General features: G+C 46.6%; 1 protein-coding gene and 1 long non-coding RNA gene across 2 annotated transcripts in view; both read right to left on the reverse strand.

Annotated features, from left to right (window-relative positions):
• The window catches only part of LOC141270646 (uncharacterized), a 264,404-nt gene that overhangs the window by 60,615 nt on the left and 188,756 nt on the right, over positions 1-15,033 (reverse strand). The window lies entirely within an intron of this gene.
• Positions 9,559-15,029, reverse strand: LOC141271870 (uncharacterized). The gene is made up of 3 exons (XR_012321942.1): positions 14,937-15,029; positions 11,632-11,788; positions 9,559-11,470 (listed from the first exon to the last, which is right to left on the reverse strand). It is a non-coding gene; the product is annotated as an uncharacterized lncRNA (long non-coding RNA).

Here is a 15,033-nt window from a genome sequence, read left to right on the forward strand (position 1 = left end):
TGGATGGATTCTCTCGGAAAAGGGAAGTGCTCACTAACACAGAACAATATCTGAGAGAAAAAGGCCTTTTGTGTACATAGAAAAAGTCGTAGATCTTTGAGTTCAGCTCATGAAAAATGGGGGCAAAAACAAAAGTGTTGCGTTTTTATTTTTGTTCAATGTACTTATGGAAGATTTCAAAGTTCCAGTTTGCATGATATAATTAGATACTGCTTAACGCTGCTTGTACAGATGCTCCAACATATGCAAAGTTGAATTCAATCATGTTGCAAAGTCGAAATTCATGAGGTGCTAAGGCACACCGTTTTGTTTCTACAAAGATTGGAAAATGTGCTTTATGATGTTAGAATTGCTGAAATACCAAGACACTCTCCTATCCATGGGCACCACATTCTTTAAGTTGGTATATTTCTTTCCAAAATTTTACAAGATCATATTTAGGATATGTACAATGCAGAGAGCATTGGTTACTGTGCTCAAATGTAGAGCAGCCACAATGCTCCTTTTGTTGCCACATACTATACCTCCCAGTTGTAGTCAATGAGGAGCCATCCAGCGTAAGATCTGTGCTTGATGCAGAGGAGCAACTTGTCTGCTGTATGGCTTTTGTCAGCCATGCTTATAGGATGAAAAACAGCTTGGCAGCACTTCGGCTATGTGCACATGAAGCGTTTTTTAATGCGTTTCCGCTGCGTTTTTTCCACCGCGAAAACGCTTGTTAACAGGTCTGCCAGCTATAACAATGGTAATCCTGATGTGCTGTGGACAAGATGAGGAAATTTCCGCGCAGGATTACCACTGCGGAAAAAAACGCAGCATGGCCATTGTTTACGTGATCCCGCCACAAATTTGCGCCCATTGACTTGAATTGAACAGCAGCAAATTTGCTGTGTTTCAATTAAAGCCAATAGCCGCAAATTTGCGGCAGAAACGCGGTGCGGGTGGTACCCGGGTCGGGAGAGGACTTCTACTCCTTTCATCTGGCCGCCGCTCCTGCTGATAACAGCGAGAGTGGATTGGCTGAGGGGTGAAGTAGTCTGCTCTGCCAAGATGGAGTGCCCACGATGTAAACGAAAAAAAAAAGTAAAAAAGAAAAAAAAAACTATACTCACCTGTCCAGCGCCCCCCGGTGTCCTCATGGTCACGGTCCTCGGCAATGCTCTCCTCCTGGCAGCCAACAGTATACTGCAGGGACCTGCGGTCACGTGTGTGATCAGCTGATCACTCACTGACCTCACTGTGGGAAAATTCAGGAGAATGTTCCTATGGTGGTGAGCTCAACGTGGCTGATCTGTTGATCTTCAGCTGATGAAACCCAGTGACCTCCTGCAGCATGTATACCGATAGGAGTGATTTTACACTCCTGTCAGTATACAGTGCTGTTTTCTACAGCAGTGACATCAGTTATTGCTGATGTCACTGCTGTAGAAGTGACCTGAATCGCCGTGGGTCAATCGTTGGCGTAATTGTGGACTGCGTCATTGACGGTGGATAGATGAGGGATATGGTTGTTTGTGTTACTTTTTTTTTCAGAAAATCAAAGGCGGACAGCGTACAATAAAAAAATTATTAAAACTGTGTTTTTTATTTCATTAAAATACCTTATTCTGGCGTGTCTTTCATTGAAAAAGTGGCGACCATTTTACTACGCGGTTAGTAATGGGGACAGATATATATATTTACTAACCTGGGCTTCACGTCAGCCGCCAATACAAGGCTGACGTGGACCCCAACCCCATTACCCACTCGCCACCGCTACATGTCAATGGAAAGAGCGGAGGCCAAGCACCAGATTTGGTGCATCTTATGGATGCGCCATTTCAGGGACTGCTGAGGGGTGATATTAACAGCCGCGGAGGGCGCTAGTATTCATGGTCCCTTCCCTGGCTATTAATATCAACTCGCAGCCTTTTCTTGTTAGATTTTATAGGGGGACCCCACGTCAATGTTTTTCTGGGGTCCCCCTGTAATCTAGCCAGTAAAGGCTAAACAATCAGCTGTGGGCTGATATTAATAGCCAGGGAACATTCCCGGCTACTAATATCAGCCCCCAGCGGTCGGCTTTCCCTCTGCCGGCTATAAATATTACGTGGGAGCCCAGTCCATTTTTTATTTTTATTTTAGGCTCTGTGCCCACGATCCAGACGTAGAAGCGCTTTGGATGCAGCATATTTTTTTGCTGCGTCCAAAACGTTGCATTCTATTATCATAGAATCATAGAATCATATAATGGTAGAGTTGGAAGGGACCTCCTGGGTCATCTGGTCCAACCCCCTGCTCAAAGCAGGATTCACTAAATCATCTCAGACAGATGTCTGTCCAGCCTCTGTTTGAAGACGTCCATTGAAGGGGAACTCACCACCTCTCGTGGCAGCCTGTTCCACTCATTAATCACCCTAACTGTCAAAAAGTTTTTTCTAATATCTAATCTGTGTCTCCTCCCATTTAGTTTCATCCCATTGCTTCTAGTCTTTCCTTGTGCAAATGAGAATAAAGATGATCCTTCTACAATGTGACAGCCCTTGACATATTTGTAGACAGCTATTAAGTCTCCTCTCAGTCTTCTTTTTTGCAAGCTAAACATTCCCAAATCCTGCAACCGTTCCTCATAGGACATGGTTTGCAGACCAGTCACCATTCTGGTCGCTCTTCTCTGAACTTGCTCCAGTTTGTCTATGTCTTTTTTAAAATGTGGTGCCCAAAACTGTACACAGTATTCCAGATGAGGTCTGACCAAAGAGGAGTAAAGACCGATAATGACTTCACGTGATCTAGACTGTATGCTTCTGTTAATACATCCCAGAATTGTATTTGCCTTTTTTGCTGCTGCATCACACTGTTGATTCATGTTCAGTCTATGATCTATTAGTATACCTAAGTCTTTTTCACATGTACTGTTGCTTAGCTCTATTCCTCCCATTCTGTATATGCTTTTTTCATTTTTATTGCCCAGATGTAGTACTTTGCATTTTTCCCTGTTAAAAACCATTCTGTTGGTTGCTGCCCACTGCTCCAGTTTATTTAGGTCTTTTTGAATCCTCTCTCTCTCTCTTCTCTAGTATTAGCTATCCCTCCTAGCTTTGTGTCATCAGCAAATTTAATCAGTTTACCCTCAATTCCTTCATCTAAATCATTGATAAAGATGTTGAACAATACAGGTCCCAGGACGGAGCCCTGTGGTACCCCACTTGAGACATTCATCCAGCTGGAAGTGAAGCCATTTACAACCACCCTTTGAGTCTGATCACTAAGCCAGTTATGAATCCACCTAACAGTTGCCTGGTCCATTGCATACTTGGTCATTTTTTCAATAAGGATGGTGTGAGATACTTTGTCAAATGCTTTGCTGAAGTCAAGATATACTATATCTACAGCATTTCCCTGATCCACCCAGTCAGTGATTCTGTCATAGAAGGAAATTAAGTTAGTCTGACATGACTTGTTAGTTACAAACCCATGCTGACTCTGGTTAATCACTTCATTCTTATCCATGTACTTACATACATGTTGTTTAATAATTTGTTCAACGATCTTTCCTGGTATAGAAGTCAGACTCACCGGCCTATAGTTCCCTGGGTCCACCTTCTTCCCCTTTTTGAAGATAGGAACAACATTTGCTCTTCTCCAGTCTTCTGGGACTTCTCCTGTTCTCCAAGAATTTTCAAAGATTATGGAGAGTGGTTCTAAAATTTCTTCTACGATCTCCTTCAGTACTCTGGGGTGTAATTCATCTGGACCTGGAGACTTGAACTCATTTATGTTAGCTAAATATTCCCTCACAATCTTTCTGTTTACAGATAACTTGGATTCCTCTATTCCTTTAAAAGGACAGTGAAGATCAGTTGATGTTACATTTTTTTTCTGAGAGAAAACAGATGCAAAATAGGAATTAAAAAGTTCGGCCTTCTCAACATCCTCTCTTACCATTTCTCCATTTTCATCCTGTAAAAATCCTATAGCATCTTTGACTTTTCTTTTACTTTTGACATACCCCCAAAATCCTTTTTTATTGCTTTTGACATCTCTTGCAAGCCTTAATTCATTGTCAGCTTTAGCTATCCTGATACGTGCCCTGCAGGATCTGCAGACTGCATTATAATCTTCTTTAGATATGCCTCCCTCTTTCCATTTGATAAACATTTCTTTCTTTCTTTTTAGCATGTGTTTAAGTTCTGTGTTCATCCATCCTGGTTTCCTTAAATGCTTCCCATTCTTCCTACTTTTCGGGATTGTTAACGATTGTGCTTTGAGAATCTCATTTTTAAAAATTTCCCATCCTTCCTGGACATTTTTGTCCTTAAGGACATCCAGCCATTGGATCCCTCCTATTCTCTTTCTGAGTCTCTTAAAATCTGCCTTTCTAAAATCTAACCTTGAAGTTTGAGTCTTCACATGTCTTCCTCCTCTAGTTATCCAAAATTCTATAATAGCATGATCGCTGCCTCCTAGGGTCCCAGCCACCTTTACCTCCTCAACCATTTCCTCCCTGTTTATAAGGATTAGATCCAAAGTAGCAGATCCCCTTGTTTTCTCCCCTACCTTTTGGAAGATAAAGTTGTCAGCAAGAGAGGATAAGAATTTGCTTGACCTGTTAGTTTTACTTGAGAGAGATTCCCAACAAATGTCTGGATAGTTGAAATCTCCCATGACCACTACGTCATATTTTTTGGAGAACTTGGTCATTTGATACATAAAGAGTTCATCCATATCTTCAGCTTGCCCAGGTGGCCTGTAGTAAATGCCTACAATGGTGTCCTTTCCGTTGTTCTCTCCTTGTATTCTTACCCAAACAGTTTCCACAGAACTCCCAGTCTCTGAAGCTTCAATCTCTGTGCAGATATACGCTTTTCTAACATACAATGCGACACCTCCTCCTCGTTTATCAAGTCTGTTTCTTGCAAATAAGTTGTATCCTTTTAGCCTTTTATTCCAATCATGTGTATCGTCCCACCAAGTTTCAGTGATTCCAATGACATCATATTTCTTTTCCTGCATTAGTAGTTCCAATTCTCCTTGTTTGTTGCCCATGCTTTGTGCATTTGTATAAAAACATTTTAGTTTGTGATTGGTTTCTCTTCTTCCCATATTTTTATTATTTAAATTGTTTTGTCTTTGTTCTTCCTTTCCACTTCCAGTAGCAGAGATCTCAATAGTATTTGTCAGTTGTATGGCTTTTTCTGGCCTTTTGCTTCCCTTCCCACATTGTTCTAGTTTAAAGCTCTCCTGATGAGTGTAGCAAGGCGACTTCCAAATACATGTTTTCCAGTCTTCGTAAGGTGCACCCCATCTCTAGCAAGTAGTCCATCGTATAGGTAATTCATTCCGTGATCCAGAAATCCAAATCCTTGTTGACAGCACCATCGACGTAGCCAGTTGTTCACCTGTAGAATCTTATTCCACCTCATTGTTCCATGGCCATCCACTGGGAGGATGGATGAGAAGACCACCTGCGCTCCCAATTCTTTCACTTTCTTGCCTAAGTCTTCAAAGTCACTGCAGATGGTTACCAGGTCCTTTCTTGCGGTGTCATTTGTCCCCACATGTATTAGCAGGAATGGGTAGTGATCTGTAGGTCTGAAGAGTCTTGATATCCTGTCAGACACATCTTCAATTTTTGCTCCTGGAAGACAGCACATTTCTCTTGAGGTTATGTCTGGTCTGCAGATAGCGGCCTCTGTTCCTCTTAACAGGGAATCCCCCATGACCACCACTCTCCGTTTTTTCTTCACAACATTCTTGTTTCTCCATCCAGGAGGATTCTGAGGGCTTACAAGGTTATTCATTGCTGGCAAAGTCTTATTTTGCTGTATTTCTTCATGGTTCTCCTGCGTGAGAGCCTGGTACTGGTTCCTGAGCAGTATGGGTGCTGACTGCCTCTCGATCCTCCTGCTTCTGTGGGTCACATGCTTCCATTCCTCTGTTTCGTCAGGTGCAGTTCGAATTTCTTCTCTTTCTGAATCATGAAGAGATAATTCTGCTCTGTCTAAGAACTCTTCACCTTCCTTAATGATTTTCAAGGTAGTTAACCTCTCTTCTAGATTTCGCAACTTTTCCTCCAACAGGGACACAAGCTTGCATTTCTGGCATGTGAAGTTTGGTTTTTCCACTGGCAAGTCTGTGAACATGTAGCAGGATATGCAGCTCACCAAATGGCTCCTGGACTCTTCTATGTTCTTACTGTTAATGTTCTGGAAACAGTGAAAAAAGCTTTAAAAAAAAAAAAAGCTTCAAAATGCGCGCGCCGGCAGGTGCGCGGTTTACCGATGTCCTCTTTTCAGCTCCAACAGACAAAATCCAGTGTTCTTTGAGCTCGCGGAGACTCTTCACTTACCCCAAAATACAGTGGGAATATGCAAATTATCTCCTCAGGACTCCTCCCCTGGTTTATTAAATGCAGGTAAATCCACATGTGTTCACTGAACCATGCTTATTTACCGCATTCAATACATTCTAGTGGTCAAATTTATGTTGCAGAGACTAGCGACTCCGCAAAAGAATTTGACATGCTGCAGTCCTGAAAGACGCGCCACATGTCAGTGTCCACCGGTGATCCGCAGCCTCAGATGCACACATAGTGGATATGGGATTTCTAGAGATCCCACCCACTATGCTGCAACATCTGGACACTGCGGTTTTCACGCTGTATAAACACGCAGCGTCAAACCAGCGGCGGCTCCTGATCGTGGCCACGTACCCAAACTCACCCGCAGCATGTCAATTTTTGTAGCGGACACACCAGTCTCCGCTGCAGATTTTGACCGAATGAAGTATCATTATATGCGGTGGATTCACATTTACCGACAACAAAAGTGAGGCATTAGAACACCGCGTTTTGGACGCTGCAAAAATACGCTGCGCCCAAAGCGCTGCTGAGTGCTGATCGGGGAGACATGCTGGTTGCATGGCTTTATATAGTGTGACCAAGTTGTCAAGCACTTTTCCAAATGATGCTAAAATCGCTTGACAACCCGCATGCGAAATCGCATGTGAAAAACGCGTGACCTACACTTGTCCCTGGCTGAAAAAACGCATGTAAAATCCACATGCATTTTTTCTGCCAGGGAGATGCAGAAAAGCCCAGGAAAAATCCAGAGCATTTCTGCATGGTGGGCACATAGCCTAAATCAGTTCTCCATTATTTATTATTTAATTTTGTATCTATCTTACAAATGAAAAACATGACTTTAACCTCTTTGTGACGTGCTACATAATAGTACACACCACGTCATCACCCCCTGTTAAGCGCGGGCTCCGGCGCTGAGCCTGCACTAAACCGGGCACATGTCAGCTGATCTACACTGTGTGCAGAATTATTAGGCAAGTTGTTTTTTAGAGGATTATTTTTATTATTGATCAACAACTATGTTCTCAATCAACCGAAAAGACTCATAAATATCCAAGCTTAATATTTTTGGAAGTTGGAGTGGTTTTTTTTTTTCGATTTGGCTATCTTAGGAGGATATCTGTTTGTGCAGGTAACTATTACTGTGCAGAATTATTAGGCAACTTAATAAAAACCAAATATAATCCCATCTCACTTGTTTATTTTCACCAGGTAAACCAATATCAGTGCACAAAATTTAGAAATAAACATTTCTGACATGCAAAAACAACAAAAAAAATAGTGATGAATATAGCCACCTTTCTTTATGATGACACTCAACAGCCTTCCATCCATAGATTCAGTCAGTTGCTTGATCTGTTTTCGATCAACATTGCGTGCAGCAGCCACCACAGCCCCCCAGACACTGTTCCAAGAGGTGTACTGTTTTCCCTCCCTGTAGATCTCACATTTTATGATGGACCACAGGTTCTCTATGGGGTTCAGATCAGGTGAACAAGGGGGCCATGTCATTATTTTTTCTTCTTTTAGACTTTTACTGGCCAGCCACACTGTGGAGAAGTTGGATGCATGTGATGGAGCATTGTCCTGCATGAAAATCATGTTTTTCTTGAACGATACCGACTTCTTCCTGTACCACTGCTTGAAGAAGTTGTCTTCCAGAAACTGGCAGTAGGTCTGGGAGTTGAGCTTCACTCCATCCTCAACCCGAAAAGGTCCCACAAGTTCATCTTTGATGATACCAGCCCATACCAGTACCCCACCTCCACCTTGCTGGCGTCGGAGTGGAGCTCTCTGCCCTTTATTGATCCAGCCTCTAGCCCATCCATCTGGTCCATCAAGAGTCACGCTCATTTCATCAGTCCATAAAACCTTTGAAAAATCAGTCTTAAGATATTTCTTGACCCATTCTTGACGTTTTATCTTATGTTTCTTGTTCAAATGTGGTCATTTTTTCAGCTTTCCTTTCCTTGGCCATGTCCCTGAGTATCGCACACCTTGTGCTTTTTGATACTCCAGTAACGTTGCAGCTCTGAAATATGGCAAAACTGGTTGCGAATGGCATCTTGGCTGCTTCATGCTTGATTTTCCTCAATTCCTGGGCAGTTATTTTGCGCCTTTTTTGGCCAACACGCTTCTTGCGACCCTGTTGGCTATTTGCCATGAAACGCTTGATAGTTTGGTGATCACGCTTCAAAAGTTTGGAAATTTCAAGACTGCTGCATCCCTCTGCAAGACATCTCACAATTTTGGACTTTTCATAGCCTGTTAAATCTCTCTTCTGACCCATTTTGCCAAAGGAAAGGAAGTTGCCTAATAATTAAGCACACCTTATATAGGGTGTTGATGTCATTAGTCAACATCCCTCCTCATTACAGAGATGCACATCACCAGATCTACTTAATTGGTAGTTGGCTCTCAAGCCTATGCAGCTTGGAGTAGGACAACATGTATAAAAAGCATCAAAGTGATCAAAATACGCATTTGCCTAATAATTCTGCATGCGGTGTATACAGCTGAAATGTGCCTGCAACAGCCGCGGGTGGAATCGCGATCCACCCGCGGCTGTTAACTAGTTAAATGCCGCTGTCAATCTCTGACAGCGGCATTTAACATCGCCGTGTCGCTTACCCCGCCCATCAGTGATCCAGTCAGGAGACCCCTGTGGTTGTCATGTCCAGATTGCTATGAGTACCGCCAAGTGGTCGGCGCTCATAGCAAGTGAGCAAATCTGCTACATATAGGCGATCTGCTCATCACCTGTATGTAGCAGAGCCGATCAGGCAAGTGCTGCTTCTAGTCTCCCATGGAGACGGTTGAAGAGAGCAAAAAGTAAAAAAAAATGTTTTTAAGTGGTTAAACATATTAAAAAAATAAAATATATATAAAAGTTTAAATCACCCCCCAGAAAAGAATAAAGTGTTTGGGGGACAATCACAGTTTTAGCTGTCCTATTGCCTATTCGGATGGTGTATTTCCCCATATGCTTTAACCCTCCGTCAGGGGCAATAGGTTTCTTAACGAGTTTAGGGGCATTGCGCCTGTGAGGCACAGGCTAGAAAATTGGCTATATTTTCCTTTTTTTTTTTTAATTTCAATGCTCTAAAAGTGATCAGTTGCATTAATAGGAATGTAATAAATGAGAATACACATAATCAGGTGGAAAAAAAACTGTTTACTAACCAGAAAAGTAATATGTTTCAAAGTGCACACATTTTGCTACTTGCAAAAAAAACCCGACGGTTTTCTTCAAAAACTATAAGTAAACATAAAATTTAGATAAGCAAAATAAATTATAAGGTTGCTGAAATAGTACTGTACTCAAAATCAGTCACTCTCAGATGTTAGCGGTTCACCTGTAAAAGTACACTTGCAGAGCAATGAGCATGATTTGCAGATCATTTCTGCATGAGACAGGCAAATAGCATTTTTGCAATTTTTACATGCATAATTTGAGAGTCTCCTGAGTCCTGTTTCTACAGTGCAGGTGTTGCATCTCTGTCTTTTGGGTGGTGGGGGAGCTGGTGATTCTTCGCGTTCATGTTCTGTGCAAAATTTTCTCAGCTGTATTTGCATGCTAGAGGGTATTCCAATTGTTTTCACACTTCTTCTGCGAAGCTCTGCAATGACCAGTTCATGAGCCAATGTTTTTAGATAGAGTCTTCTACGCTGTGATCCCAGCTGGTTTCCTATGTAAATAACTTGAGAATTTATTCCTGCCACATTTAGCATAGTGAAAAAAATTACCATTGGCCAGCGCCTGACATTTCTGCACACGCTGAAAGTAGCACACATCTGATCTGCAGTGTCTACACCACCCTTGGTTTCGTTGTAAAACGTTATAATTTCTGGCTTATTTTGTGCTTCAGACCGAGGATCGATCGCATCATCCTCATGAAGCGAGGATACAAGAATAACATTTTTGTTCTTGCGTGGGACATAGGACACTAAAACTTTGCCATCACTAAATCCAAACATACTGTGGTATTGTTCTCTCCCTTTCACATTGATAAACTGTGGCGGCAATTGTTATATTTTTTCGCACAGTACCCACATATGATATTTTTTGGGATTTCAAAAAATCAATCAAACCCACATGAGTAAACCAGTTATCTGCAGTTATATTTCTCCCCGAACCATACAAAGACTCAGCCATTCACTATACCACCTCACTCGGTGCGTTGCTTACACAATATGGACCTGCTGGCTGTTTCCCCGTATAAACTTCCATATTGTAGGTATAAGTAATCCTGGAGTCAGCAAGGGAAAAATTTTTTAGCCCATATTTGTTTGGTTTAGATGGGATATATTGCCGAAAGCCACATCTACCACGAAATCCCGGGAGCATTTCATCAATAGTGACATTTTGACCTAGACAATAGCTTTTTTCACAGGTTTGCACAAATTTTTCAAATATCTCACGAATCGCAGCAAGCCGGTCATATTTTTTTCGCTCAGTTCTGGTACTTCTGTCGTCAAAACAAAGACACCGCATTATAATTTTGAATCTCTTTATATTCATTACCAAGGAAAATTTCTCAATGCCATCCCCATCTCTACCCCAGAGCTCCTCCAAACTCTGTCGGTTTGCCCTATAGGCGCCTGCAAGATATAGCAAACCAATAAATGCCCTCAGTTCAATTACATCAATAGGGTTGACATCTCGCTTTCTAATGAAACGGTCCCTTATGGTGTCCATGTACTGATTTGTATATGTCACAATTGTGACCAGAATGTCATCAGTGAATAAACAGTTCCAGCATTCCATTTCATTTTTAGCATTCCTTGCAGTTCCTATGACACCAGGAAGGTGGCTCAAAATGTTATGCGAGTGTGTGCGAGAACGTTTAGGGGGTGGCTTTTTTTATCCATTTTGTTGTTTTATCTTTGCCCAAATAATATGTTTCTATGTCTTGAGCATCCTCCTCACTCTCTCCATCTTGATCTGTATCAGACACATCTGGACATTCTTCCACATCATCTTCTGAATCAATGTCACTTTCTTCCCCTAAATCTTCCAGCTGTAAAGGGTCTGTCTCATCATCATCAAGCAGTATATTTTGCACTTGCTCAACATGAAGGGCATTTGACAAGTCAAATATTCTCCTCGCCATTTCAGAAGAAAAGCTGAAGCAAGAGAGAGAATATGTGTTAGGGCGCAATGTGCCTGAGAAGCACACTCTTATTTGTAACAAAACCTTCTATGACAAATCCACAAATTTAGCACTAGCTATTCATAAAACAAGCTAAAAAAACAATTGGGATGAATAAAAACAGCAAATACTAACCGTCAAAGGTGTGACGCATTCAGGGGCAATGAGCATGAGAAGCCAAAACACTGATATCTGATCTCCTGAAGCTCTGCAGCACAAGAGGCTTCTCAGGTTTCACACAGCCTTTAAAGTTAGGAAGGTACTGGGAGGAGGGTGTTTCCCAGACAAACCACTGAAAATAGAGAAATGAAACTAAGTGAGCTGCGCCTGTCAGATCAATTGCCCCTGACGGAGGGTTAAGGCATATAAGAAAAACCTTCATTACTAGACAGAAGGACAGATCTCCAGAACCAGAGAGAGAGGGTCTGGAAGGAAAAAATAGAATTTATGTAGATGTGGAAGAAAACAGACAAAGGGACAAAAACCAAGAATTAAGATGTACAATACAGAGAATAATCACCACCAGATGAGATATATATTATATTATACCATGTACAACAATGTAATAGAAGTGATAGAGGCACACAGCTCCGCTCCGTACACCTCGTACGCATGCGGCTCCGCTCCGTACACCTCGTACAAAAGTGGCTCCGCTCCGTACACCTCGTACACACGCAGCTCCGCTCCATACACAAGCGGCTCCGCTCTGTACACCTCGTAAACAAGCAGCTCCGCTCCATACACCTCGTACACGCGCAGCTCCGCTCCATACACACGCGGCTCCGCTTCGTACGCCTCGTACAAGCGCGGCTCCGCTCCGTACGCCTCGTACACCCGAGGCTCCGCTCCGTACGCCTTGTACACCCGCGGCTCCGCTCCGTACGCCTCGTACACCCGCGGCTCCGCTCCGTACGCCTCGTACACCCGCGGCTCCGCTCCGTACGCCTCGTACACCCGCGGCTCCGCTCCGTACGCCTCGTACACGCGCGGCTCTGCTCCGTAAGCCTCGTACATGCGGCTCCGCTCCGTACGCCTCGTACACGCGCGGCTCCGCTCCGTACACCTCGTACACGTGCGGCTCCGCTCCGCACACCTTGTACAAAAGTGGCTCCGCTCCGTACACCTCGTACAAAAGTGGCTCCGCTCCGCACACCTCGTACAAAAGTGGCTCCGCTCCATACACCTCGTACACACGCAGCTCCGCTCCATACACAAGCGGCTCCGCTCTGTACACCTCGTACACAAGCAGCTCCACTCCATACACCTCGTACACGTGCAGCTCCGCTCCATACACACGCGGCTCCGCTTCGTACGCCTCGTACAAGCGCGGCTCCGCTCCGTACGCCTCGTACACCCGAGGCTCCGCTCCGTACGCCTTGTACACCCGCGGCTCCGCTCCGTACGCCTCGTACACCCGCGGCTCCGCTTCGTACGCCTCGTACACCCGCGGCTCCGCTCCGTACGCCTCGTACACCCGCGGCTCCGCTCCGTACGCCTCGTACACGCGCGGCTCTGCTCCGTAAGCCTCGTACACGCGGCTCCGCTCCGTACGCCTTGTACACGCGCGGCTCCGCTCCGTACACCTCGTACACGTGCGGCTCCGCTCCGCACACCTTGTACAAAAGTGGCTCCGCTCCGTACACCTCGTACAAAAGTGGCTCCGCTCCGCACACCTCGTACAAAAGTGGCTCCGCTCCATACACCTCGTACACACGCAGCTCCGCTCCATACACAAGCGGCTCCGCTCTGTACACCTCGTACACAAGCAGCTCCACTCCATACACCTCGTACACGTGCAGCTCCGCTCCATACACCCGCGGCTCCGCTCCGTACGCCTCGTACACGCGGCTCCGCTCCGTACGCCTCGTACACCCGCGGCTCCGCTCCGTACGCCTCATACACCCGCGGCTCCGCTCCGCTCCGTACGCCTCGTACACCCGCAGCTCCGCTCCGTACGCCTCGTACACCCGCGGCTCCGCTCCTTACGCCTCGTACACGCGCGGCTCCGCTCCTTACGCCTCGTACACGCGCGGCTCCGCGCCGTACACCTCGTACACGCGCGGCTCTGCTCCGTACACAAGCGGCTCCACTCTGTACACCTCGTACACAAGCAGCTCCGCTCCATACACCTCGTACACGCGCAGCTCTGCTCCATACACACGCAGCTCCGCTTCGTACGCCTCGTACACCCGCGGCTCCGCTCCGTACGCCTCGTACACCCGCGGCTCTGCTCCGTACGCCTCGTACACCCGCGGCTCCGCTCCGTACGCCTCGTACACCCGCGGCTCCGCTCCGCTCCGTACGCCTTGTACACCAATGGCTCCGCTCCGTACGCCTCGTACACCCGCTGTTCCGCTCCTTACGCCTCGTACACGCGCGGCTCCGCTCCGTACGCCTCGTACACGCGCGGCTCCGCTCCGTACGCCTCGTACACGCGCGGCTCTGCGCCGTACACCTCGTACACGCGCGGCTCTGCGCCGTACACCTCGTACACGCGCGGCTCTGCGCCGTACACCTCGTACACGCGCGGCTCCGCTCCGTACACCTCGTACACGCGCGGCTCCGCTCCGTACACCTCGTACACGTGGCTCTGCTCCGTACACCTCGTACACGCGGTTCTGCTCCGTACGCCTCGTACACGCGGTTCTGCTCCGTACGCCTCGTACACGCGCGGCTCCGCTCCGTACACCTCGTACACGCGCGGCTCTGCTCCGTACACCTCGTACACGCGCGGCTCTGCTCCGTACACCTCGTACACGCGCGGCTCTGCTCCGTACACCTCGTACACGCGCGGCTCTGCTCCGTACACCTCGTACACGCGCGGCTCCGCTCCGTACCCCTCGCACACGCGCGGCTCCGCTCCGTACACCTCGTACACGCGCGGCTCTGCTCCGTACACCTCGTACACACGCGGCTCCGCTCCGTACACCTCGTACACACGCGGCTCTGCTTAGTACACCTCGTACACACACGGCTCTGCTCCGTACACCTCGTACACACGCGGCTCCGCTCCGTACACCTCGTACACACACGGCTCCGCTCCGTACACCTCGTACACACGCGGCTCTGCTCCGTACACCTCGTACACGCGCGGCTCCGCTCCGTACACCTCGTACACGCGCGGCTCCGCTCCGTACACCTCGTACACCCGCGGCTCCGCTCCGTACACCTCGTACACACGCGGCTCCGCTCCGTACACCTCGTACACATGCGGCTCCGCTCCGTACACCTCGTCCACGCGCGGCTCCGCTCCGTACACCTCGTACACACGCGGCTCTGCTCCGTACACCTCGTACACGCGCGGCTCCGCTCCGTACACCTCGTACACACGCGGCTCCGCTCCGTACACCTCGTACACACGCGGCTCCGCTCCGTACACCTCGTACACACGCGGCTCTGCTACATCCACACTGTAAACCCCTCCTGACCCCACACATAACCTTCACCTCATCCAGCACCATGACAACCAGCACAGCAGAGTCCTGCATCCACTGAGGCCCCTGATCATGTGACCCCTGACTCCTCCCCTCCTGTGAC

Source organism: Phyllobates terribilis, unplaced genomic scaffold, assembly GCF_046119375.1.
Source record: "Phyllobates terribilis strain yellow unplaced genomic scaffold, ASM4611937v1 Scaffold_5__5_contigs__length_657084704, whole genome shotgun sequence".
Taxonomy (NCBI): Eukaryota; Metazoa; Chordata; class Amphibia; order Anura; family Dendrobatidae; genus Phyllobates; species Phyllobates terribilis.